This window comes from Protopterus annectens, chromosome 2.part0, assembly GCF_019279795.1.
Source record: "Protopterus annectens isolate FY-2018-M chromosome 2.part0, PAN1.0, whole genome shotgun sequence".
Lineage (NCBI taxonomy): Eukaryota > Metazoa > Chordata > Ceratodontiformes > Protopteridae > Protopterus > Protopterus annectens.
Window position 1 is genome coordinate 191,534,149 of NC_056728.1, and position 27,771 is coordinate 191,561,919.

The 27,771-nt window shown below is 43.5% G+C and overlaps 1 protein-coding gene across 1 annotated transcript in view; it reads right to left on the reverse strand.

Annotated features, from left to right (window-relative positions):
* The window catches only part of EPB41L5 (erythrocyte membrane protein band 4.1 like 5), a gene marked incomplete in the record, with an annotated part of 2,576,260 nt that overhangs the window by 53,811 nt on the left and 2,494,678 nt on the right, over positions 1-27,771 (reverse strand).

A 27,771-nucleotide genomic window follows, 5' to 3' on the forward strand; every position in this document is an offset into this window, starting at 1 on the left:
CTTCCCGCCACATGACTGGCTGGATCCACAGGGGTGGGCATTGTCTGGGCAGGTTAGTTCAGGGTTCCTGGCTTCCAGACGAAACCTTTCTCCACATCAATGTGTTGGAGAGGAGGGCTGTACTTCTGTCCCTACAGGCTCTCCACAAGTTTCTCCCTCAAGGCATTATCGCTATCCACACAGACAACATGTTGGTGGTCTGGTATCTAAACAAACAAGGAGGGACCAGATCTTACCCCCTTTGCAGAGAGGCCATGAGGGTGTGGGAATGGGCTGTAGCTACCAACTGCTTCTTGGTAGCGACCCACATTCCAGGGAAATCCAATATATTGGCAGACAGATTAAGCAGGACAATTCTCTCCTCACGAGTGGTCCCTGAACGAAACAGTAGCAGCTCAGGTTTTCAGAAGATGGGGGCCCGTTGCTGCGATTTGTTTGCAACACCACAAAACACAAAGTGCAAAGGTTCTTCTCCTTGACTCCACATCAGGGGGAGGCAGCTATGGATGCTCTAGCACAACCTTGGCCAACAGGGCTACTTTATGCTTTTCCTCCGGTTCCACTTCTCCCCAAAGTCATTCAGAAAGCTTCAATTGGGGTCCACAATGATACTAATTGCTCCATTGGCCTCGCCAGGTATGGTTCCCTACCTGAAGAAACATGCGGTGGACGATCCTTGGTTTTGGATCTAACCCTGATCTGCTAATTCATCAGTCGGACGACAACACCAGTCCCTTCAACTGGAAGTTGACTGCTTGGCTCCTCCACTTCCGACTTTAGTCAGAAATCACACCTTAGACCCGGAAGTTATTCACATTTTATCTTCGGCCCACAAACCCACCACTAAGAAATTGTACCTCAGTAAGTGGAAGAGGTTTGCTATCTGGGCTCAACTCAGGGGCTTAGACCCTATCACTGCCCCGATTCCAGAAGTTTTGAAATTTTTAACATCCTTGTTTAATCAAGGATCTTCAGTCTCTACTATTAAAGTCCAACTTGCAGCTATCTCAAAATTTCACGAATTCATGGATCCACCGTTGATGAGCAGCAGATTATGCAAAACTTTCATTAAAGGTGCGGGGCTGTTAAGACCCCCAGTTTTTCATCCTGCGCCTCCGTGATCTTTGATTTGGTGCTTCGTGCCTTAACATCTTCCCCTTTCGAACCGGCTGCTACATGTGAGTTAAAATATCTGTCTTGGAAAACTGCCTTCTTAGTTGCAATTACCTCTGCAAGAAGGGTTTCAGAGCTTAAAACCCTAGCTATCAAACCACCGTACTTGATTTTTCACAAGGATAGAGTATCACTTAGGCCTAACCCATCTTTTGTCCCAAAGGTTTGTTCTAATCTCGGTCTCCAACAATCTCTAGAGCTACCAGTTTTCTTTCCAAAATTCTCCAACGAAGCAGAGTACACTCTCCATAAATTGGATGTTCACAGGCAATTGCGCTTCTATCTAGACAGGACTCAGCAAATTCGTAAATCAGACCAGCTGTTTGTGTCCTTTTCAGACAATAAATTGGGTAAAACCATCACAAAAGCTACTATCTCCAAATGGATTAGAGATTGTATAACTCAGGCTTATTCCTCTTCAAATAAGCAACTTACAATATCTATCAAAGCTCACTCTACCAGAGCTATGGCTACTTCTATCGCCTTTCATTCCAAGCTCGCTGTTTCTGAGATTTGTGCTGCGGCTACTTGGTCCAACCCGCACACTTTCATTTCCCACTATAAATTGGATGTGGCATCTAAAGGGCGAGCATCATTTGGTTCCACGGTACTCAGGAGTGTTTTCCAGTGAGCCACCCAGGATTCAGGTGCTAGGGACACTGTCCCATCAGTCAGAATGTAGGCGAGATAGGATCACATAACATCTTTTAGTTATGTACTCACCATAACTTCAGATGTTTGGGATCCATCTCACTACATTCCTAACCCACCCTCCTTCCCCTGCCTTGGAGATCAGAAGAGATTGAACGGTTTTGAGTTCTACTGTTTTATCTTGTTTTCATCTGACGATGTTATATAAGCAGTGCGTGCATGTGTGCATGTATGCGGACAAACTAGATCTGGGGGACTGGTAGTGGTGCATCCTGGGATATAGTAAGCTCAGCCAATAAGAGAATTCGCTCTTTGGCATAAGCGTGCCGAGTCGGAGCCGAGGGATCGGCTCCGAACCCATCAGTCAGAATGTAGGCGAGATGGATCCCAAACATCTGAAGTTATGGTGAGTACATAACTAAAAGTTTAGAGAGAGCCTTGCCTAAAGAACTGGAGGCATAAGAGATAAGCAATTGATCAGACTTTCTGAAATCTTTAGTTCTGTCCAGGTAAAACCGTAGCTGTCTGTGTACGTCCAATGAATGCAAAATCCTTTCCCCTTTGTTTTGAGGATTTGGAAAGAAAGTAGGAAGGTGTATAGTCTGATTTAAAGCCACTTTAGAAATCACCTTAGGCATAAATGTAGGATTGGTCCTCAAGGCAACTCTGTCTTGGTGGAAAATAAGGTATGGTTCCACAGCCATTAGAGCTTGTAACTCTGACACCCTTCTGGCAGAAGTCAAAGCTAATAAAATAGCTGTCTTCCAGGATAAGAACTTCGTGTCCGAAGCAGCAGCAGGCTCAAAGGGAGGTAAAGTAAGTTTTTCCAAAACATAATTAAGATCCCAAGCAGGAACAGGAGGAGTTCTAGGAGGTCTTAAATTCTTAGCCCCTCTCAAAAATTGCCTCACCAGCTGGTGAGAGAAAATGGGGGGATCAGTGTTGTAATGAGCCAAGATAGCAGAAGCATGGATTTTAATGGAAGAAAAGGAGAGGCCCTTAAGCAGAAGGTCAGAAAGGTAAAGTAAAATGGAAGAAATGTCAGGTAAAAGAGGATCAGAACCTTGATCCCGCATCCAAATACAAAATCTTTTCCATTTAGAAGCATAACATATTCTAGTGCTAGGGCGCCTAGCTTCTAAGAAAACATCCAAAACTTGTTTGGGTAAAGCAGAAGGAATCAAGGGGCCTTGTAGAGCCAAGCTGCCAGGCAAAGAGTCTTGATTTGAGAGTGTAGCATCTGAATAAAAGCTTTGAAAGGCAACAAAATCCAAAAAGCAAGGAACAGGCTGGATATCGTCAAATAACCCTTTAATTCGTGAGCGCTTTTGGTAAGGAAGTTTTCCCCACCTTCTTCAGACAAAAATGAAACAGTAAAATTTCATTACCATGTTAAATGGTATAATTGGCAATGACATCACAATGACTTTCCAGCATTTAAAGAAATACACAGTTTTTCCTTTAAAACCTATTTACATGGAAAAATTGGCTTTATAGCAAAAGCCAATCTATGTATAAAAGACACAATTCTATACAAAGGACCCCTCATTGATTTTAAATTGGTTGTAAGCCTACTAACTTGATAAAAAGGACTAAGTCATGACAAAAGGACAAGGCAAGCAGGAATCATGATTAGAAATAAATAAATAGTAAAACGTAAATATATAAAATGCAATACCCTATACAACATAATGTATTTTATACATATAGTAATCTAATCTACAAATACTGTACCAAGGTTAAATAATGCCTACGCATAAAAATGAAAATTAATTATGAAAATTAATTATTGGTACAAAACCCTTGACCATATATCTAAATGGCAAAAAAATATATATGTATAAATATGTATATACCAAATATATACATATGAATGAAATCATACTTTTTATCTATTTAATGCCATCAATTTTAAGAAACATTTGATGGACAACATCTCATTAAGACCAGGAAGTGTATAGGCTGCAGTACGAATCTGCCAAAAGGCTTCTTGTTCTTCCAATCTCAACTGCCAAGGACCTCCTCTAATGTGTGGTTGAACCTGATGTACCACTGCAAAACAAAAACAATGCTCTGAGTTGTTGTGTATATGTTTTGCAAGAGCATTGTTCAAATCACCTCTACTCATAGCATATATATGTTCATATATTCGTTTCTTGAGTGGTCTATCGGTTTTACCTATGTAAAAAGCTGGACACTTTTTACATATTGCCGCATAGACCACTCCATTAGAATTACAGTTGAAAGAGCCATGGATGATATACTTTTTACCAGCCATGTTGACAACAGGACTGACCAAAACGTATTTACAATAATGACATGTGCCACATCTTCTCATACCTAACCCCTTCTTATTTGTTTTAGTTCTTTCTAACAATTGTTTAAGATTTGGACCACGCCTATACGTTATCATCGGTTTCTCTCCCAAAAGTTTAATCAACTGTTGATCTTCTAAAATGATTTTCCAGTTCTTAAAGATAATGTTATTGATGATGTGAGCATCAATACTATAAGTAAAAAGAAAACTAGTGTTGAACTCTATCATTTTTGCAACTTTTAACAACCATGTTACCCCCACCAAGTAATGGTCCAAAATGACCGGATTCCCTTTTAGTGTAAACTTCTTGTTTTATGTCATCTACAAAAGAGTATGGATAACCTCTTGCTAGAAACATAGATTGAATGTTATCACATTCATTTCTGAAGTCAATTAAGTTAGACACCATTCGGGCAGCCCGTACAAATTGTCCCTTCACTACGCTCCTTTTCTGATGTATTGGGTGGGAACTATTAAAGTGAAGGTAGTTGTTCGAAAAGGTGGGTTTTCTAAAGATGCATGATTTAAACTGTCCAGAGTTCAAGTCTTTACTTATTTTCACATCGAGAAATGAAATTTCACTCAGACCAATGGTGTGAGTGAATTCCAAAAATTCAGTCATGTTTGACATATTCTCGACAAAAGATGGAATATTATCCAAAGAACCTTTCCACAAAAAGAACATGTCATCTTGGTACCTAGTGTACCAAGTGACGTTTTCGTGATACAGTTCGCTTTGAAACAAAAACTCGTATTCCCAGTGTGCTAAGACACTGTTTGCAAACGTACATCCACAGGGGGAACCCATGGCAATCCCTGTTGTTTGTAAATAATACTCATCTTTAAAAATTAGATAGTTGTTGCCAAGAATAATGTCTAACAGTGTTTCCACTAGGTACATCTGCTCACTTGGCACCCCTTTCCTAAGCATAAAATCAGTTGTCCATTGGATTCCTACCCTGTGTGGAATGACCGTATAAAGGTCTTTGATATCAACTACTAAAAAAATTAAAGTGGGGTCAAATTCAATTTTACCAATATTTTCAAGAAAGGTCCAGGAATCTCTACAAATTTGGACTTCTTGTTTTAACAAGGGTTTAAGAATATTATCAACCAGTTTGGCACATGCATACGTAACTGACCCTCTACCATCCACGATAGGTCTGAAGGGAGGGTCAGTTAGGTTTTTGTGTATTTTGGGTGTGCCAAACAAAGTTGGAGTCCTTGGAGCTGTCATTATCAAATATTTTAATAGGTCAGAATCTATGGTACCTTCAAGAAACAAATCATCCAGTGTTTCTTTGATTTTCTTATTTGCAATATTAACCTCATTGCGACTAAAGGGAGCATAAGGGCCTGTATGGAGATATTCTAGCATTTTATTTTCATATTCAAAATTATCCATAAAAATCAGGCCGCCCCCTTTATCAGGTGCCATAACTATGATATGGCACTCTAAGTAAATCAATGAATGCCAACTCGGCATCATTAATATTCAGTCCAGTTCGTGTCCTGTTGCCAAACATGTGATACTGTTTATTACTCATTGCTCTAAGGTCCAATTCACACATTCTCTCAAACATATTAAGAGTATTGTTAAGTGGTGGAATAAAGACACTGGATACTCTATATGTGTCAAGCAGAGAAGGAGTATTTCCTAAAAGTGCCATAAGGTTAAGTTTACGGACATACAATTTTAGATCCACGATGGTACTGACAAGACTGCAATTTTTATCGGGGACAAACGACAAACCCTTAGAAAGAAATTCAATAATATTTGCATCAATTGTTAAAATAGTATAATTGTAAACCTTAAAGTCCCCATTATTATTAAATAAAATGGTTGGCTTTTATTCAATATTCACTACATTGTTAATGACAACTTGTCCTGGAGCTAACGCCTGCGTTGGTTGCCCCTTTTCTTTTTTTGGTTGCGTCCCCGATAGTTGTTGTTCGTTGTGATATTCCTGGAGGTAGTACCTCTCTGAAAACCCTGATTGTTATTGGCTACATTATCATTCACATCAGACCCTTGATTATCAGTGTTATTATCATTCCTCCCCTGATGATTGTTATTTACTCCCTGATTCCTGATACGCTCACTTCTGCGGACTGATTGTAATTCATTGTCCACCCCAGGAGTAATATTGTTAGTGCTAGATTCATCTATCCCTCCTTCAAAAGATTGTCTCCAGGCAGCAACCTGGCCAGGTGGGGGTGGGGGGTATGCAGTATTATTTTGGTATACTATAATGTCCCTATCAATTTTCCGTTTTTTGTTTTTCACCATTTTTTCAATAGCAACTTCTATACTGGATAACACTCTCTGATAATCAAACTTATATCGACTAAAATCAATATGTCCTTGTAAAAAAGTTTCTAACTTGATTAAGTCTTCCTGTAACACATTAACTTCAAGCAAATAATGTTTTACAAGACATTCCATAAAATCAATGCCCTGTTTATCAAACATATTAATGAGTTCCTTATGGAACTCAGAATTCTTTATTGTGCCTGCTGGATACCGCCATTGGCGCAACCCTTTAGGCACAATGTGTTTATTCACACATTCACGGAGATATGAAATCTCAAGCTGCAGTTTCCTGCAGCGAAACAGTTTTAAGTCAAACAGGTTTCATTCGTCAAGAAACGAACTCACCCTCTCATCCTGTGCATGTGCACCACTGTTGTTCCCATTTGAAAAAAAGTCATTAGCCAAGAAGGAAGACAGTCTTGGCAATGTAATCACGTTAGAAGTCCTATCTGCCTCGTTTGAGTTGTTGTTCTCAACTATGATGTTCCCATTAAAAACCCCGCTCTGCTGCTGATTAAGTCCACTAGTATTCCCATTGGGAATAGCACTCTGTTGCTGGTTGGATCCACTGGCGTTCGGTTGTTGGTTGGATAAAAAAGTTCTTTCGATGTTTTCAGCACGTTCAGTTGTGTTTCATCTGACCCTGATGTTGGGACAGAAGAGAAGGAAATAGAGGCAGAATCCATGGAGGCTCCAAGAACAGGTGTCTTAAAGTTGGATACCAAAACTGTCGAGGCCAATTTGGAGCTATCAAAATGATAATCCTGGGCTTGTCCTGTTTTATTTTCAGTAGTACCCGAGGCAGAAGAGGAAGAGGAGGAAAGGCGTATCCCGAAAGATTCCTCCAGCTGAAAGACAGGGCATCCACTTTCCAAGCTGTTTTGTGGAAGGACCTGGTGCAAAAGAGAGGCAGCTGATGATTGAGATGGGATGCAAACAGATCTATCCGAGGACAACCCCAAACTGTCGTAATCCTGCTGAATAAGTTGGGGTCTAGCATCCATTCATGAGGATCCAAAAGATTTCTGCTTAGGCTGTCTGCTAAGAGATTCTGTTTTCCTGGAATGAATTGAGCTTGAAGATGCAGATTCAGATTTAGAGCTGTGTCCCATAAACTCATGGCTAGTCTGCAAAGGGGTGAGTGAGAGCCTCCTCTTGTTTATATACCACATGACTGTGGTATTGTCTGTGAATCAGAAGATGTCCTGGTTGCAAAGATTCTGGAAGGCTAGAAGAGCATTTTGGACTGCCAACATTTCCTTCAAGTTGATGTGCCAGGGAAGATGCTTCTTTGTCCAATAACCCTGCTGGCAATTGTGTAGGTAATGAGCTCCCAAGCATAATCCGCGCCTGTGGTTATGATCTGAGCAGAAAGAGGTAGGCGAAAGGGATTCCCTTTGTTTAAAGCACAAGCCCTGGACCACCAAAGGAACTCTTTTTGGAGGCAGGGAATCAGAGGTATCATTGTTTCCAGGCTGTGGTACTGCTGAGACCATACACTCTTTAGGTACCATTGAAGTTTTCTCATATGAAGCCTTGCATTTGGAATCAACAGGATGCAAGAAGCCATGTAGCCCAAAGCCTGCAGGAATTTCCTTGCAGTGAGCTGAGTTAAAGAAGCCAAGGTTTTGAAAATTGATGCCAGCTGTACTTGTTTGTCTGGAGTAAGGAAGGCCCTTTGTAAGCTTGTGTTTAGAAGAGCCCCCAAAAAGATCATTTGTTGAGAGGGGATCAAATGTGACTTTTTTGTGTTCACTGAAAATCCCAGTAGTAGGAGAAGACGCTGAACAAACTGCAGATGTTGAAGTACAAGATCCTTGCTGTCTGCCTGAATAAGGCAGTCGTCCAGGTAGGGGTAAATTTGAATTCATTGGAGTCTGCAATAAGCTACTACTGGAGCCAGACACTTGGTAAAGACTCTGGGCGCAGTAGATAAGCCAAAGGGCAGTACAGAGAATTGAAAGCGTCTCAAACCTGCCTTGAATCTGAGGTATTTTCTGCGTTCCTGTCTGATGGGAATGTGTAAATAGGCTTCCTTCAAGTCCAATGTCACCATCCAAGCATCCTGGGAGAGCATGGGAAGAAGTCGTTGCAGAGTAAGCATCTTGAATTTTGGAATCTCCAGGAAGGTATTTAACACTGAGAGGTCCAGAATAGGTCTCCATGAGTTTTGTTTCCTTGGGACCAGAAATAGTCTGGAGTAAAAACCTTTTCTCATCTCTGGACGTGGAACAGGTTCTATGGCTTTCATGACCAATAAGGCGTCCACTTGATTTAAGGCCTCTGACCATTGATGTTTTGGCAGATCCGGCCAACCCAAGACCTTGGCAGAGTATGAAAGTGGAATTTGTAGCCTCTTAAAATCACGCCTAAAACCCATTTGTCCTGGGTAATATGAGTCCAATTTTGGTAGAAAGAAAGTTTTTCCTCGAGAGGGCTTCCAGGCAAGGAGGACCTGTAGCCCAACGGAGAGAGTCATTGAGTCTGCTTCTTTTGAGATTGAGGTCTGTCTTCTCCCCTTCTAGGTGAAGAAGCAGTCCATTGTCTGGACCTGTAAGAGGCCTGAGCCTGTCCCCGACCTCTGGAGCGTCTATATCTTCCCCTTTGTGGCCTGTCAGGTCAGACGTGGAAAGGACCAATTTTTGGAGGGCCAATTTCTAGAAAATCTAGGAGGCTGAACTTGCAAAATCTTTAACAGTCTGCATAGACTTTGCTTTTTCTTCCATCTTTTTAATAACCTCCTCAGCCTTGGACCCAAATAAAACATCATGCTGAACAGGGGCATCTAACAGTTTAGCCTTAACCTGTTCAGGCAAATTCTGCTCACGAAGCCAAGCATGTCTCCTGATAACAGTACCAAAGGCTGCGGCCCTGCAAGAAGCTTCCAAAGCATCAAAACCACAATGTAAACTATGTTTGCTAACTTGTTCAGTTGCATGCAATACATCCTGTAATTCCTTGTCCTCTGCACATGCAGGAAAGGTAGAGAGCTTTTGCTTTAGAACAGACAAAAGAAATTGCTGATACTTGAACATGTGAAACTGGCAATTTAAAGCTCTAATAGAAAGGGTAGCAGAAGTGTAAACCTTTTTACCCCACCTGTCCAAGGCACGGGAATCCTTTTCAGAGGGAATAGGATTTTTAGATGAAGCGGCCTTAGCAGCCCTAGAACCCTGAGAAATGGTTTCAGGATCAGCTGAAAGGTTCTTAAATAAGAACTGATGGGAGTCAGGGACTCTGTAAAATCTATCAGGCTTAGAAGGAGCAGGCGGCAAAGAATCAGGATTTAGGTTAGCTTCAGAAAAAGCATCATCCACAATATCAAGTACAGGAGGAATAGCCAAAGGTCTGTGCTTAGGGAGAAGGAGAAATTCCCTAAGTCTCTTCTTGGAAGCAGAATAATCCTGACCTTCCCAATGAAAATGCTCCCTCATCTCATGTAAGGTTTCCCCAAAAGAGAAATCTTCAGGGGAGAAGCAGAGGAATAGAGTCCTCTGCATCAGAATCCTCATAAGGAGGAAAAGAATAATCCTGGTCAGAGGAAGAGATAGAAGACACAGAAGCCTGATCAGAAGAATCATAAGGAATATCCTGTCTAGGCCTTTTTTCAGGAGGAGGGTGAGAACCCCTAATCATTGTAAGTAAGTCTTCAGCCATCCGAAGTAATTGCTTCTGGGACTTGGGAGCTGTATCCGAGGCAGCTTGTGAAGAAACCCTTGGTTTAACAGGAGTCTTTGACTTTGCCTTTGTTTTTGTAGAAATAGTAATATTAGAAGGCCTGAAAACCCCCTCAGAAGCCGGTACCTGCACAGCGGTTCCGGACCCATCTGAAGGAGCGACGTCCGAAGGTCCTGCAGCAGATAAAATACTGGGCCTAGAAGGCTCCCCATGGGAGTCCATGTCGGCCATCGGTTCTGAAGTGGCGGACGACAGGGGCTGCAAAAGCGCCTCACTGACAACCGCCGAAGCTGGCTCCTGCTGCAAAATATCATGTTTGGACCTCGGAGGCCTATCCTTGTCTTTGCGTTTTTTCTGAATTCCGGTTGTTGGTAAAATATCCGACGACATCCTATAATTAAATCGTCGACCGAAATAATTCAAGGCCCAATCGTACCTACGCTTGATAGTGCGAGAATTAAACCTGGCAGAGAACCGACAGCAAGAAACGTTGTGGTCAGGGCCTAAGCAAGGTAGACAGTAAGAGTGGAAATCTTTATGAGGTATTTGTTTTCCACACGATATACAATTATTAACTTTTTCTGACATCAGAGGAGCAAGAAAAAAGTTTCCCCAACGGGGTACTTAGCTTAAGAAGAGAAGTAGAAAACTTCGGACCGACGACAATCAAAGCACGTTGTCTGAAAAACGCCAACCAACGACTTGTGAGCTGCTTTCCACCGCACAGCAAGAAAGACTGGAGAAGATGGCGTCGGCTGTCAGCTTTATACCTCTGCGTTCTGACGTCAGGGTACTTGCTGGTACAGCCGACGCCGGACCCAGACTTTGGGATTCTGGCCGACCTCGGGCTGCCTGCCGGCAGGAACACCCTACAGTTATGACTGCAACAGTGAAACACGAAGAAAGTACAGTTTTGTACCTACCATAAATGTAGATGTCCGATAGGAATGCATCTGCAGTCCTTACAAATGGGTAGTCCTGTCGTCAGGCAGCCCTTCGGTCGGCCGGATTCCAAAGTCTGGGTCTGGCTTCGGCTGGTGTCGCACTTCACCCGACATCATAGCTGCAGTTTTTCGGGTATAAAGGCATCAGCCGACGCCATCTTCCTCAGTGTTTCTTGCCCCAGATGCCAGGTGCCCTCTTTGATGGCTAAATTTGGATAAATGCCAATGTTTCCAAATAGTAGAGAGCAAACACATAAAATAAGCATGTATGTACATATATACAAACAAATACACCATAATAGATCCCCCCCAAGCTAGCTGAAGGATGGCAAATACCCTAGGAGTACCACAGAGGGGAAGGTGGGTAATCCTGACTGCAGATGCATTCCTATCGGACATCTACATTTATGGTAGGTACAAAACTGTACTATGTCCTTCAAGGATGCATCTGCAGTCCTTACAAATGGGTAGAATAACATAGCTAAACTAGGGAGGAGGAAAAGTAGAGATTATGGTGTAGTTAGGATCCCTTGCAAAACAGCAGTGGCAAAACCTGCTCGGGATCTAGAGTATAAAGGTAAATTGTAATGCTTGGCAAATGTATGCACGGAGGTCCAAGTAGCAGCCTCTATAATGTCCTTGGTAGCCACTCCTCGTAAGAAAGCTGTGGTAGTGGCTGTAGCCCTTGTGGAGTGAGGCCTGATGTTCTCTGGAGTTTTCTTTCCATGGTAGGAGTAACAAAATCTAATGCAATTTCCTATCCATTTGGAGATTGTCTGTTTTGAAATAGGTTTTCCTTCCTTTCCTGTTGCATATGCTACCAGAAGCTGGTCAGTTTTTCTATTGGACTTGGTCCTGTCCAGGTAGTAGCGTAATTGCCTATGTACATCCAAGGTATGCAACAGTCTTTCTCCCCTGTTCTGTGGGTTGGGGAAGAATGTAGGTAGGTGGATAGCCTGATTTAAAGACACTCTGGATACCACCTTAGGCAAAAATGTGGGATTTGTTCTCATGGACACTCTATCTTGATGGAAGATCAGGAAGGGTTGCACTGCCATTAATGCCTGTAGTTCAGAGACCCTTCTTGCTGAGGTGATTGCCAGTAGGAAAGCAGTCTTCCATGATAAGTATTGTAATTCTGCTGTTGCTGCTGGTTCGAAAGGGGGAAGTGTCAATTTTTCTAACACAAAGTTCAAGTCCCATGCTGGCAATGGTGGTTTCCTGGGAGGTTTTACATTCTTAATTCCTCTCAGAAACTGTCTGAGCAGAGGATGAGAAGACAGGAGGATCCAAGCTGTATTCTGCTGAAATAGCTGATGCATGTATCTTGATGGAAGAATAGGACAGGCCTGCATGGAAGAGCTCTGCCAAGTACTCCAGGATGTTGGCTATGTTTACTAGTGCCACATCTTCTTTTGCAGTACTCCAAATGAGATATCTTTTCCATTTTGCTGCATAATTCTTTCTTGTTGAAGGTCTACGAGCCTCAAGGATTATGTCTTTAACCCTTTGGGATAAATCTGGGTTAATTGTCCTTATGTAATATTCCAGGCAGTTAGCTGCAGAGTTTTCAGGTTTGGATGCAGGATGTTGTAGTTGTTCTGTGTTAACAGCAATGGAATCAGGGCAGTGTCCATATTTGTTCCCGAGACATGCTCCTCAGCAATGGGTACCAATGTTGTCTTGGCCAGTCTGGAGCTATCAGAATGATCCTTGGACGTTCCTCTTTGATCTTCAAAAGCACCTTGTGCATCAAAGGAAGTGGTGGGAATGCATAAGCTGTCAGGTTTTTCCAACTGAAAGATAGGGAGTCCACCTTCCAAGCAAGTGGGTGGTACGTCCTTGTGCAGAATTTCTTTAGCTGGTGATTGAGTGGGGATGCAAATAAGTCTATTTGTGGTAATCCCCATTCTCTTGTGATGGCTTTGAAGATGTCCGGATGCAGCATCCATTCGTGGGCATCTGTGGTAGTTCTGCTTAAAATGTCTGCCAGAATGTTTTCTTTTCCCGGTACAAAAATTGCTTGCAACTGAATGTTGTAGCTCAGAGCCACATCCCATAGGTCCAGTGCCAGCCGGCATAGAGGATATGAGTGTGTGCCTCCCTGTTTGTTGATGTACCACATAACTGTGGTGTTGTCTGTCCTTATCATCAACTGACCTTCTTGGAGAAATGGTCTGAATGACTGGATTGCCAATTTTACTGCCAGCATTTCCTTTAGATTTATGCGCAGGCGCAGCTGGTCTTGAGTCCATAAGCCTTGTATGCACTTGTCCAGCATGTGTGCCCCCCAACCGAGGTCTGAGGCATCTGTCGTGATGGTTTGGCTTGGTTGACTGTTGCAGAAGGGCAATCCTTTGTTTGATTGACAGGCCTGAGCCCACCATAGGAACTCTTGGTTCAGGCATGGGATTATTGGAATTTTGGTTTCTAGGCTGTGCTTGTGTTGGGACCACAAATTCTTTAGGTACCACTGTAGCTTTCTCATATGCAGTCTGGCACGAGGGACCAGAATTATGCAGGATGCCATGAAGCCTAGGGCTTGCAGTACTTTTCTTGCAGTTAGATGGTTCTGCTTTGTTAATGCCAAGAAGTAGAGAGGTAGTTGCTCTTGTTTTTCTGCAGTTAGGAATGCCATTTGTTTTGATGTGTCCAGCTCTGCACCCAGAAAAGTTATTCTTTGGGATGGAGTCAGGCTTGACTTTTTTATATTGACTGTATATCCCAGGGCTTGCAGTAGGTAAATGACTCTTTGTAAGTCTTCTGTTAGTTTGCTTTTGTTGTCCGCTTGAATCAGGCAGTCGTCCAGGTAGGGATAAATTTGGATCCTGAAGTCTGCAATGAGCAATTACTGATGCCAGGCATTTCCTGAACACTCTGGGCGCAGTAGATAAGCCAAAGGGCAATGCTGAGAATTGATAATGCTCTGATCCTGCAAGAAATCTGAGGTATCTTCTGCAAATTGGTCGTATGGGGACGTGCAGGTATGCCTCCTTGAGATCTAGAGTTACCAGCCAAGACTCCTTGCCCAGCATGGGAAGAAGCTGCTGTAGGGTCAGCATTTTGAATTTTGGAACAATGAGGAATGTGTTTAAAGCGGACAGGTCGAGAATAGGCCTCCATTTGTTCTCTTTTCTTGGTACCAGGAAGAGTCTGGAGTAAAATCCTTTCCTTGCTCCATAGATGGTACCTTTTCCACAGCTCTCATTCTTAATAATTGAGATATTTGCTTTAGAGCTTCTGCCCTTTGAGTAGGTGGTAGGTTTGGCATTCCTCTCTTCCTGGTAGAGTATGGAAATGAAACCTGTAACCTTGGTCTATAGTTTTCAAAATCCATTTTTCCCTTGTGATGCAATGCCAGTTCTTTGAAAATAAGGTTAGCTTTCCGCCTAAGGGTGCTTCCAGTTGTTCCCTGGTAGGCGGTGCCACATCCAAGTCACTGTGATTGTGGTGTTGTAGTGGTGGTGGCTGCGTCCGTGCCTCGCTGGTTGTTACCTTGCCACTGGCGTCCCTGTAGGCACCCCTGGATTGGTTTCTGCCTCTTGAACGCCTATTCCTGCCTCTCTGTGTCTTAGAGGAGTCTGGAAAGGACCAATTTTGGAGGGCCAGTTCCTGCTAAACCTTGGAGGTTGAACCTGTAAGAAATCTTTCACTGTTTGTACAGATTTCGCCTTCTCTTCCATCTTCTTTACCTGCTGTGCAGGGGAACCAAATAAATTGACCTTGTCCATGGGTGCATCCAAAAGCTTAGATTTGACATGGTCTGGTAATGCCTGCTCTTTCAACCATGCATGTCTCCGGATAACTGTGCCAGTCATGGCTGATCTAAAGGAAGCCTCCAGTGCATCATAGCCACATTTTAAAGAATGGTTACTAACCTGCTGTATGTTATGTACCATTTCCTGAACATATTTTTTATCTAGAGATTCTTCAGAGGACAGCTTTTTAGTTAACTGGTCAAGCATAAACTCTTGATATTGAATCATATGGAATTGGCAGTTCAAAGCTCTAGCTGACAAAGTAGCAGAAGTGTAAACTTTTTTACCCCATCTCTCTAAGGATCTGGATTCCCTTTCAGAGGGGAGGGTTTTTTTAGCAGATGTAGTTGCTACAGCCTTAGGACCCTGGGAGAGAGTCTCTGGATCTGCAAAAGGAGCCTTGTATAAGTGGAGATGAGTGTCCGGGACCCTGTAGAACCTATCGGGCTTAGCAGGGGCCGGAGGTAATGAGTCAGGAGCAGTGCAAGCATCATTAAATGCATCATCTACAACAGAAAGAACTGGAGGTATAGCTAAAGGCCTATGCTGTGGCAAATGTAGAAAGGTTCTAAGCCTTTTTCTGGAGTCTGAGAAATCTTGGCCCTGCCACTGAAATTGTTCCCTCATAGCATGCAAGGTTTCCCCAAAGGAAAATTCCTCAGGTGGAGAGGCTGAAGGAATGGACTCTTCAGCATCAGAGTCTTCGTAAGGGGAATAAGGAGCCTCAGGAGGGTCTGTATGTTCTGAGTCATCAGAGGAGTCATCTGTGGATACTGGTTCAGGGGGCTCTGCTCTAGGCCTCTTCTCTGGAGGTGGATGAGAGGCCCTGTCTGGATGAGGCTGGGAGCCACGAATTAAAGAAATGAGATCCTCAGCCAAAGAGAGCATATGGGAACTGGTGCTGGGCCTGTGAGAGGGGGGTTTAACAGGCACCGTTTTTGAAGCTTTAGCTGCTTTAGCCCTGGCAAAGGCCTTAATAGACATGGCTGCAGGAGGCCTGGCAGCTCCACGTGCAGGGGTTGAAATATCCAAGGGAATAGTGTCTGATAATTCCTGAGAAACCACAACAGAAGGTTGGGTTTCAGAAGCCGATTCCACCAGGCTAGAAGAGGCCTCGGTAGAAGGCATGTTTTCGGCTGGGGAAAGAACCGCTTGCTCGGTTTCAGCCGAAACCGAGACACTTGTGGTTGGCTTAACCGCGGTTTCGGCCGAAACCGCGGACCGCGAGTGTCGGTCCTTTTCCTCGTTTTTGGTAATTTGTGAAGTCGGAGGATCCGATGGCATGATATAAGCAAATTCAGAGCCGAAAAACTGTTCTGCAAATTCTGACCGACGTCTAAGCGTCCGTCAGTTAAAAGAAGCACAGGCTAGACAAGCTGCTACGTCGTGGTCTGGGCCTAAACAAGGTAAGCAGTAAGAGTGGAAATCTTTATGAGGTATTTGTTTCCCACAAGTTAAACAGTTATTCACTTTTTCTGACATCGGCTGAGGCAAGAAAGAGTCCCCAACGGGGTACTTCGCTTTTTAGAAGTCTTCGAAGTAGTATTCGGTATGAAATCTCTAGTTCTGACCGACCGGCACTTGCGAACAGCTTCTGCTTGAGCCACGGCAAGAAAGACTGAGGAAGATGGCGTCGGTTGATGCCTTTATACCCGAAAAACTGCAGCTATGACGTCGGGTGAAGTGCGACACCAGCCGAAGCCAGACCCAGACTTTGGAATCCGGCCGACCGAAGGGCTGCCTGACGACAGGACTACCCATTTGTAAGGACTGCAGATGCATCCTTGAAGGACATCATCCACATTGCAAAGTATGCTTTCCTACTTGTTCAGCTGCATGCAATAAATCCTGCATTTCTTTATTTTCTGCACATTCTGAATTTAACATTTTCTGTTTAAGCAGTGTCATAACATATTGCTGATATTTAAGCATATGAAATTGGCAATTTAAAGCTCTTACAGCCAAGGTAGCAGAAGTATAAATCTTTTTACCCCATCTGTCCAGGGCTCTAGAATCCCTATCAAAAGGGATAGGATTTTTTGCAGTGGATGCCTTGACCCCTTTGGGACCCTGAGAGATGGTTTCTGGGTCAGCAGCAGGGTTTTTATAAAGAAATTGATGTGAATCAGGAACCCTATAGTATCTGTCTGGCTTAACAGGGGCTGGTGGTAAAGAGTCTGGAGAAAGACTGGACTCTGAAAATACATCATCTACAATGTCTAAAACAGGTGGGATAGCAAGGGGCCTGTGCTGAGGCAATAAAAGGAAGTCTGAGCCTTTTCTTGGATTCTGAGTAATCTTGGCTCTCCCAGTGAAAATGCTCCCTCATAGTTATGTCTCCCCAAAAGAATAATCCTCAGGAGGAGAGGCTGAAGGGATAGATTCTTCAGCATCAGAATCCTCATAGGGAGGAATAGAATATTCCTGTTCAGAGGAGGAATCGGAGGAAATGGAAACCTGGTCTGAAGATTCATATTCTATCTCTTGCCTAGGCCTCTTATCAGGAGGGGGATGGGAACCCCTGATCAAAGTAATTAGGTCTTCGGCCATTTTAAGCATCTGTTTTTTAGGCATGGTGGCCTGTCCAGGAGAATGCTGCACTTGTTTCTTTGTCTTTAGAGCTGCTTTAGTCTTTGCCTTTGAAGCTGAAGTAAGTTTCACATATAACTGTGTAGGCCTGAAAACACCCTCAGAAGCCGATGCCTGCTCAGCGGCTCCATCTGAGGGAATAGTTTCAGAGTGTCCAATACCTTGAGTTTCCAGTGACCTAGTCGGCTCCAAGTGGGAGTCGAAAGCGGCCTGTGGCTCTGAGGTAGCGGGCATCAGGGGCTGCGAAAGCGCTTCACTGAGAACTGGCGACAGGCCTACCGGAAGCCTCGTTGTCAGTTTTGGATCTCAGATGCCTGTCCTTTTCTTTTTCTTTGCATTTTTTATAAACTCCAGTAGTCGGCTGATCTGATGGCATTATATAATCGAATCTTCTGTCAAAGTAATGGAATGAAAAATTGTACCGACACTTAATAGTGCGTTGGTTAAATCTAGCACAAAACCAACTAGCAACGTTGTGGTCAGGGCCTAGGCAAGGAATACAGTAAGAATGAAAATCCTTATGAGGTATTTGCTTCCCACAAGAAATACAATTATTAACTTTTTCTGACATCGGTCTGGAGAAAGAAAAAAGTTTCCCCAACGGGGTAATTAGCTTTAATGAAGACTTCAGATCTGAAATTAGAATTTGAAAATCTCAGGAGTCGGCCGACCGGCACTTGCGAACTGCTTTTGCATGGGGCACTGCGTGGCAAGAAAGACTGAAGAAAATGGCGTCGGCTGCATCTTTTATACCTGGCATACTGACGTCAGGGAGGAGGTGACAGCAACTGACGCCAGACCTAGACTTTGGAATTCAGTCCGACTGCAGGTAGCCTGCCAGCAGGATAACCCAATTGTAATGACTGCAACAGTGAAACACGATGATCATCATCAGAATGCCCATAGGGAAAAGGATAACATGTGCATCCAGGAGGAGAAAAAGGAAGAAGAGAACGAAGCCTCAGCCAGGAGGGCAATAAAGGTACAGGGCAGGAGTGGGTAGGAGGAAGGGATTGAATACTGCAACAGTGAAGAGAAGGACATTTACTGTTATGATAAGATTTTACACAACTGTACTATGTCCTTCCATATCACTGTTGCAGCATTCTTTACCCAAGGGAGACGAGAGTTCAAAAGGAAACCTGGGAGGAGGAAAACCCAAAAGAGCCCTTTACAAACCCATGCAGGATAGCCCTGGCAAGGCTTGCCCCAACCCTCAAAATAACATCCCACTTGTAATGCTTAGTAAAACTATAAAGAGAGGACCAAGTAAGCAGCCTCAAGGATGGAATTGGTATCCAGACCCTTGAAAAAAGCACCAGAGGAGGCAAATGCCCTAGAAGAATGTACCTTTACCAATGAGGAAAGACATTTTCCATTTAAGGAGTAACACAGAGAAATGACCTTAGAAATCCAGGATGAGATGGTTTGCTTATAAACAGCCAAAACCAAAGTCCTGGGATAATAGGAAACAAAAGGTTGATCAAATTTGTGAATAAAATACAGTTGTGTAAAATCTTACCATAACAATAGGATGTCCCTCTCTTCACTATTGTATTCTTTACCAAAGGGATTCCCTGCCAAGGGTAGCCCAACCTCTGCCAGTATACCACAGCCTTATGAATTTATAGATGTCATACATCATAAGTATGTTTTCCTTTCAAGGTGTAGAGCAAAAAGTTGACTACAGATGTACATAACTCAGAAGTGAAACACCCAGTAGGAACAAGAGTCCAAGTAATGAAGAGGAACATGTGCATCAAGAAGGAGAAAAAAGAAAAAAACATATCAGAAGGGGGGCAGTGAATACTGCAAGAGTGAAAAGAAAGGACATCTACTATTATGGTAAGATTTTACAAAACTGTACAATGTCCTTCTAAATCACGACTGCAGTATTCTTTACCAAAGGAAGAGTAAACAAAGCTCAACAGGAAACTTGGCAGGAAAGTCCCAAAGGAGCCCTCAAGAAACCCATGCAGGACAGCTCTGGCAAAGCCAGCACTTGGGTCTGGAAACAACATCCAATTTATAATGCTTATTAAAGATATGGACATAAGTACAAGTAGCAGCCTCAAGAACAGAATGTCTTTACAGAGTGAGAAAGACATTTTCCATGAAAGGAACAACAAAAAGAAATGGCCTTAGAGATCGAGGAGGATATGGTTTGCTTAGAAACAGCCAAACCTAGAGATCTGGGATGAAAGGAAATAAAATGTTGCTCAGACTTGCAAATGGCCTTAGTCTCATCTAAATAATATCTAAGCTGCCTATGCAATTCCAAGTTGTGAAGAACCTTCTCACTAGCAGACTGTGGAGAAGGAAAAAAGAAGGGCAAATTAATAGACTGATTAAGAGACAATTAGTTAAGCACCTTGGGCATAAAGGAAGGATTAGTATGAACAGACAACCTATCCGTCTGAAAAAAAACACAAAAAAGGAGGAACATCCACAAGAGCCTGGATCAGATATTCTCGTAGCTGAAGTAAGGTCCAAAAGAACAACAGTCTTCCATGTACAATGTTGTAAAAAAAAAAAAAACAAACAAACATAGGATGCAAGCTCAAAAGGAGCCTGACTCAATTTTTAAGGTAAAAACTTAAGATCCCAGGAAGGGGGAACAGGCTTCCTGGGAGGCCTGATATGAAGGGTGTTTTTAAGAAATTGCTTGACCTCAAACCTAGAGGCCACAGGAGGAGTTAATGGCAGACGAGCAGAAACAGCTGAGAGGTGAGCTTTAACAGACGAATATGCTAACCCAGCATGGAGCAACTCTCACAAATGAGAGAGAACCAGAGGGATCCTTACAGAAAGTGGATCCTGATTATTTATGAACAAGGCACCAAACACAAAATCTCTTCCATTTGGACATATAGGACTGTCTGGTAGTGGGTTTCCTGGTCTCCTGCAGAACCCTAAAGCACATCCTCAAAAAAAGGTGCCTAAAGGGATCAAAACCCTATCACCTACAATGTCAACTGAAGAGTGGACAAGTGAGGATAGATGAGAGACCTGTTGTCTTGTGTGGGAGGGCCACCCAGTGATGTAACATGTGATTGCCCCTGGCTATGTGAAGATGGAGGAACCAATGCTGTCTCGGCCAAAAGGGAGAGACCAATAAGATTTGGTGGGGGGGAGGGGTCCTGCTCTATCTTGAGGAGGACACTTGGAATCAGAGGAAGTGGAGGGAAGGCGTAGAGAAACATCCCCTTCCAAGAAAAAGATAGGGCGCCCACATTCCAAGCCAGAGGACTTGGGACTCGGCTGCAAAAAACAGGAAGTTGTCTGTTCAAAGGGGAGGCAAAAAGATCTACCTGAGGAGTACCCCACCAATGCACAATGTCCAGAAACACATCTCTGTGAAGCATCCATTCTGAGCAGGTCCAGCGCACAGACTCAAGAGAGTCTGGTACTATATTTTGTTCTGAAGGAACGAATACTGCCTGAAGAGTCGGTTGATACTAGACAGCTAGATCCCAGCTTGAACAGCTAGTCTGCACAGAAGGTAGGACCATGCCCCCCCCCTGCTTGTTGATAGGAAGGTGTTGAGATGAGTAAAGTCAAGAATGGATCGCCAGGTATCTTCATTCCTGGGAGCCAGAAACATTCTGGAAGGGGGCACAGCTTGAATGGTGCCTTGTGCCAAAAGGCCCTGATGCAGTTCAAAGCTGTTCCTGATGACGAGTGGTGTCCAGAAAAGCAGGAAGGGATTTCTATACCATGAAGTATCCCTGACAGTTGATGGACAGAACCCAAGAGTCTTGAGTAATCCTTATCCAAATGGGAAGGGACAGGAAAAGACGAAGAGATAAGGGAACCTGACTCAAGAAAAGGGGAAACGAACAGATAGAAGTTGGCTTGTTTGGAAAGGAAGCTTCTAAGTAGAAGTTGTCTGAGTAGACTTAGGAGGAGGAAAGCACCTAGAAGCCTTCTCACCTTTGGGAGGAGGGTGAGGCAGTTTGTGAACAAAGACAGATTTGGATTGATAATTCCTCTGGAGCGAAGAGAAAGGAGAGACAAAAATATGCTTCAACAACAAAACCAAACATGTTCTTATTGTCAAGAGGAGCTTCCAACCATTTAGCCTTAATATCATCAAGCAAAGGTGGGAGACAAAGCAGAGAGTAATGTCACAAAACAGAATCAAAAGCAGCAACCCTGGAGGAGGTATTAGCTGCATCATAACTACATTTAATAGAGTGGTGAGCTACCCGAGATGCAGACACCAATAGAGAGACTTCCAAGGCCATCCCTTCAGAATTAGGGAGGTCTGAGATAACCTAGGAAATGTGAGAAAGAAGGGATAAAAACATATGTGGTTGTATGGCTCTGGTAATTAACAGCCCGAAAGGCCAAGGTGGCAGCAGTATATACCTTTCTGTCTAGCTGTTCCTTAGCAGTACTGTCCTTGTCTGAAGGAAGTAGTTTAGTAGAAAGCAAGAGTTCAGATGGCTTGTCAGAAGAGACAGAGACTACAGAAGGGTCAGCAGGACATCTGTAGAGAACCTACACTCATCAGGCACCTTGTAAAATCTATCAAGTTTCTTAGGGGCTGGTGGCTGAGAATCTGGGGCCACAGAGGCTGCTGAAAGAGCATCTAGAAGAGCAGACAAGACTGAAGCTACAGCAAAGGGCTTAGCGGACTCCATCTGGAGGAGGTCATAATACTTACTTTCAACAACCCCAGGAGCTTGTAATACTTCTTTTGAATGTCACAAACATGAGATCAGTCCCATTTAAAATATTCTGTCATTTGCAAAATAATATCTCTTAAGAGTTCTTCCAAGGGACAGACTGGTTTAATACAAGCCGCCTCCTCAGAGCCATAAACCTAGGGAGTAGCTATCTGATAGGAATATGCCAAAGACTCTTCCCCGCAATGCAAATCCTCTTCAGAGGAGTCCTGCTCTAATGGCCTCTTGAGTAGGGCGGATAACCAAGGGGGAACAGGCACAGAAACTCCTTGGGGAGGGTTTAAGGCCATCAATGCATTAAACAACCATTGGGTAAAATCCTGCCATTCATGCTGAAGATCTTTAGCAGTAGGTGACACATGCTTGATTTTTTTTCCTTTTTCTTTTGAAGGACGCCCACCCTACACACCCTAGGAAGTGCAGACTTTTTTCTACACCCAACCAATGTAGTACAAATCTCCTCCCAAACAAGTATCTGTGGTATCCCCCTCGGTTCCTTTGAAATTATCAGCAGAGGTTCACCCTCAACATCCGGAGAGGACGTTTGCTGAGTCTCCAAGGACGTGCAAGAAGTTGAATCCATGTTAGCCTCTGATAGGGTCGCAGCAGAGGAATCCAACACAATAAACGGGTGATCCTTTGAGTTTCACCAGCCTTGAGAGAGATGTCTGGGGAAGGTGGAATGGCAGTGAAATCAGACCTGAGTTTCTTGGTAGGTGGCTGACCTTTGGGATGGGAAGATTCTGCCACTGCACCCTGCACCAACAACTTAAGACACTGGTTCTCCAGGAAAATGGACAAGGAGGGCAGATGACTACGTAGTGTCTTAGGGACAAATGCTTGGCAGATAGGACACTGTATATGGTTGTTAGAAGTACCCAGACAGAAGAGACACTGCTTCTGACGATCCTTATGGGAATCTGCATCCCACACTGACATTTTTTCTTTCTGGATGAAATGCAAATTCACAAAAATTAAAAAGAGAGAAAAAAATAAGAAACCCCCCCAAAGGGGCAATTATCTGAAACAATGTTCGGTAACCAGCACAGAAGGAGCATTTAGACCAACAATTATGGCATTCTAACTAGCAGCAAAGAAGTTCTGAGATATGTACACCTGTGCATCACCTTTATGTCATATGCCTTGAGCAAGAAGCATGTGTGACATATGATGTCTGCAAAATCATAAGGCTTTGCTATACTGGCTGGACGTTGGGCTACCCTTGACAGGGAATCTTTTTGGTAAAGAATACTGCAACAGTAATATGGAGGGACATCTTTAGTTTTATCCAAATAATATCTGAGCTCTCTGTGCAAATCCAAGGTGTGAAGAACCTACTCACTGGCAGACTGAGGAGGAGGAGAAAAGGAAGGAAGATAAACAGACTGATTTAATGGACAACTCACTGTCCATCTTAGGCATAAAAGGAGGATTTGTAAGAAGAGACACCCTGTCTCTCTGAAAAACTAAGAAAGGATGAATAGTCATGACAGGCTGAAGTTCAGACACACTCAACTGAAGAGAGTGTTCAAACAACAACAATCTTCTAAGTGCAATGTTGTAAGGAAGCCGAAGAAGCAAGTTCAAAAGTAGCCCGAGTTAAACTGAGGTCCCAGGAAGGTGGAACAGGCTTCCTGGAAGGTGCGGCATAAAATACACCTTTAAGAAATTGCTTGATCTCAAATTTAGAGGCCAGAGAAGGAGTCAAGGGCAGACCAGCAGAAATTGCTGACAAGTGAGCTTTAACTTCATGAAGCAGATCACACTAACAAAAAAATTGCTTCCATTTGGAAGGTAGTGGGTTTCCCTAGCCTTCCCTACCCGAAGCACGTCCTCAGAAAAAAGGTGCCTGAAAATGATCAAAACCCTATCACCCACAGTGTCAGTTGAAGAGCAGACATGTGAAGATAGAAAAGAGATGCCTTGTTTTTGTGTGAGAAGATTCACCCTGTGAGGTAACTTATGGTGATTGCCCCTGGCCAACTGAGAAAGAATGGGGAAACGATACTGTCCAGACCAAAAGGGAGTCACTAGCAAGATATTTGGGAGTCATGCCTGATATTGTGTAAGACTCTTGGTAACAGAAGAAGGGGAGGGAAGGCATACAGAAATGTCCCTTTCCAAGCCAGAGGACATGGGACTCGAACAGAATAGAGGAAGTTGTCTGTTCAGAGTGGAGGCAAAAAGATCTACCTAAGGAATACCCCACCTATTATTGACATACCACATCACTGTGACTGTCTGTGAAAATGTTGAGAGGCCCGAAATGAGAAAGGGAATGAAAAGCCAAAGGAGCCAGAAACAGAGCTTTTGTCTCCTTTACATTGATGTGGTCTGACCTCTGATGAGGAGGCCAGATACCCTTAAGTTTGAGGGACCACAGTAGGCACCCCACCTCCTGTCGGAAGTGTCTGCAAAGAGCTCCTGAGTTGGAACGGGAGCTTGAAAAAGAATCCCCAGATTGAGAGAAAGTTGATGAATCCACCACTGAAGCTCGAGCTTGAGACAGGGAAGGAAAGGTACCAGTAAGTCAAGAGGGTGGCAATGTCAGAGCCAAACTGAAGGTATCACTGAATCTTTCTCATATGGAGCCTGGTGACAGCCAGCATGGGAATGGTGGAATCCATTATCCCAAGAATTTTGAAAAATTCCCTGGCTGAGACAGATGCCAAAAGAAGGAGAGAGAGACTGGAAAAGCCACCTAGAGATGGAGCTTTAGGGGCAGGCAGGGATGCCAGCATGGGAAACGTCTGAACCCACAGCAGAGGAAAATATAATTCTGGGAAGTAGTCAGAACTGATTTCTTCAAGTTGATGGTGAACTCCAGACTCTGTGAAGAAAGAAGTAAACTTGAGATCTTGCAGCAGGGCATTAGGGAAGGAGCTTGAATAAGCAGAACGTCTAGATGGGAAAAGATGAATTCCTCAAATACTGCAAAATGCAATGACAGCTGCAAGGCATTTGGTGAATACCCTTGTGGCACTATAGAGGCAGAAAAATGAAGATACAATGAAGAAACAGAAAAACGTAAACATTTCCTGAAGAGTGGATGGATGGAGATGTGAAGGTAAACATCTCTGAGATCCACAGAGACCAGTAAGGCCTGGGTTATGCATGTTTGCAGAGATGACATCCAAAGGAATGAAGGAATCTTGAGAAAGGTTTTCAGCTGGGAAAGATCCATCATTGTTTTCCAAGTCTACCCCTTTTGTGGGACCAAATACAGCCTGGAGTAAAATCTTTTTCCCCATATGGGCAGGATGCACAACCTACATGGTACCCTAAGCCAAAGGAGAATGAAGAACCTCTGTGAAATGAGAGAGCTGCTCCTGAGGAGGCTGAGGAATGCCTAAAAAGGAAGGAAGGTATTTCCAAGCCATGAAGTAACCTTGACGAATAATGGACAGAACCCCAAGAGGCTGAAGTTACCTACAGCCAATGTGGAAGGGAGAGTGACAGATGGAGGGACAAGGGAACATGGTCGAGGGCAGAAGAAAGAAAACTGTCAAACAGGACTAAGTTTATCCTGTAAAGGTGGTTTCTGGCACGCAGGAGTCTCAGTAGCCTTAACAGTAGGCACACGCTTAGAATCCTTCTTGCCTTTGGGAAGAAAGCAAGACAGCTTACAAACAAAAGTACACTTGGTGAGATAATTCCTCTGAAATTTGGAAACTGGAGAAACAAAGATAGGTTCCAATTCCTGTAAGGCTTTACTCTTGTCTTGGACAGACTTGAAAAGTTCAGCTGCAGCAGATCCAAAAAGATTCGTATCATCTAAAGGAGCATCTAACAGTTTGACCTTAATGTCATCAGGCAAAGCCTCAAGAGGAAGTCAAGAATAATGTCTCATAACTGAAGCAAAGGCAGCAGCCGTGTAAAAGGCATCAGCTGCATCATAATTACATTTGATTGAGTGGCATGCAACCCGAGATGTAGATCCCAGCCAGGGAAGGGCAGAAGCCTTCCCCCTCAGAGTCAGGAAGGTCAGAAACCAACTTAGAAACCTGAAACAGTTGGGTCAAAACATACCTGGTCATATGACTCTGGCAGTTAATGACCCTAAAGGATATAGTGGCAGCAGTGAAAACTTTTTTGCCCAGCCTTTCCATAGCTTTACTATGATTATCAGAAGGCAACAGCTTTGTCGAGGGCAACAATGAGAAAGGGCTTATCAGGAGAGACTGACACTACAGAAGGGTTAGCAGAAGGGCATGTCTAAGGAAACTTGCACCCCTCAGGAACTTTAAAGAATCTATCCAGCTTCTTAGGTGCAAGTGGCTGAAAGGGGCTACAGACATTGCTGAGACGGTATCCAGAAGGGCAACCAGAACAGGAGGAACAGCACATGACTTAGGGGACTATCTGTAGGAGCTCATAGTATTGAATCTCAGACTTGAGAACAATCCCACTTAAAATAATCCATCATAAATGGACAGCTCATCCAGGGGGAGGGGGGTCCTGACTTACAGAATTCTCATCCTCCTCCAAACAGCAGTCCAAAGTGGAGGGGATTTTGGAAGAGTAAGCCACAGATTCCTCCCCCGAGTCTCAACTCTTCATCCAAGGAATACAATTCTCTGGGTCTCCTAATTGGTGTAGAAGACCAGGGAGAAACAGGCAGAGAGAGACCCCTTGAGGAGTCTTCAAGGCCATCAAAGGATTAAATAAAGCCTGAATGAAATCCTGCCATTCACACTGGGGATCCCTAACGACACAGGAAATATGCTTTGTTTTTTTGCTTCTTTTTCTGTGGGACATTCACGCAAAACATCCTCGGAAGGTCAGACCCCAGGTGAGACTCGGTAATGGTTATAGGAATCTCTTCCCAAACTAAGACTGCAAGAATTGCCCTCAGTCCTTTGGAAATAAACGGCTGCGGTTCCTTCTCAGTGTCAAGTACAGTGTATGACTGTGGGAAGCATCCAAACAGAAGAGACACTGGTTGTGATGGTCTTCATGGGGCATCTACCTCTACAGTTTGGTAACCAGCACAGCAGAAAAGCATTCAGACCGATGCACAACAATACCGTTTGGACTGGTGGCAAAGTTTTTCTGACTGTATGCGTCCGTATGCCACCTTTATGTTCTATGTCTTGAGTGGGATACATGGGATGTATGACTACTACAAGAACTACAGCCTTTGTATACTGGCCAGATGTTGGGGGCTATTCTTGGCAGGAGATCTTTTACATAAAGAATACTGCAACACTGATATGGAAGGACATCTACCTTTCCTGCTCCCTTTACTACTTGATGATGAAATGTGCAAGCTTAAGCCTTCACTATTTGAAGGGAACTCATGACTGATGAGGAAACAGAGGTCAACTGAGCATGGATTTCATATAAAAAGTTTGACAAATTTATCTAACTCATGTAATTTTGTCAGTGTACACTGAGACACTACTGCATGAATTGACCATCACACTGGTCCTAGCACTGGACGGATTCATGTCATTACATCAAAGGTCCTGAATGTTGAATGTCAATACACTAACATCCAGAACGTTGAATCAAAATAAAAAAACAGCAACGAAAATGTTTTTTTTTTTTTTTTTGCAACCCCCCATTTCCCCACATTCCCCTGCTAATTATATGTACTAACTCAGAGATCACACCACAGTGGACAAAGGGTCACATACTGCAGGTTTCCCTTTTC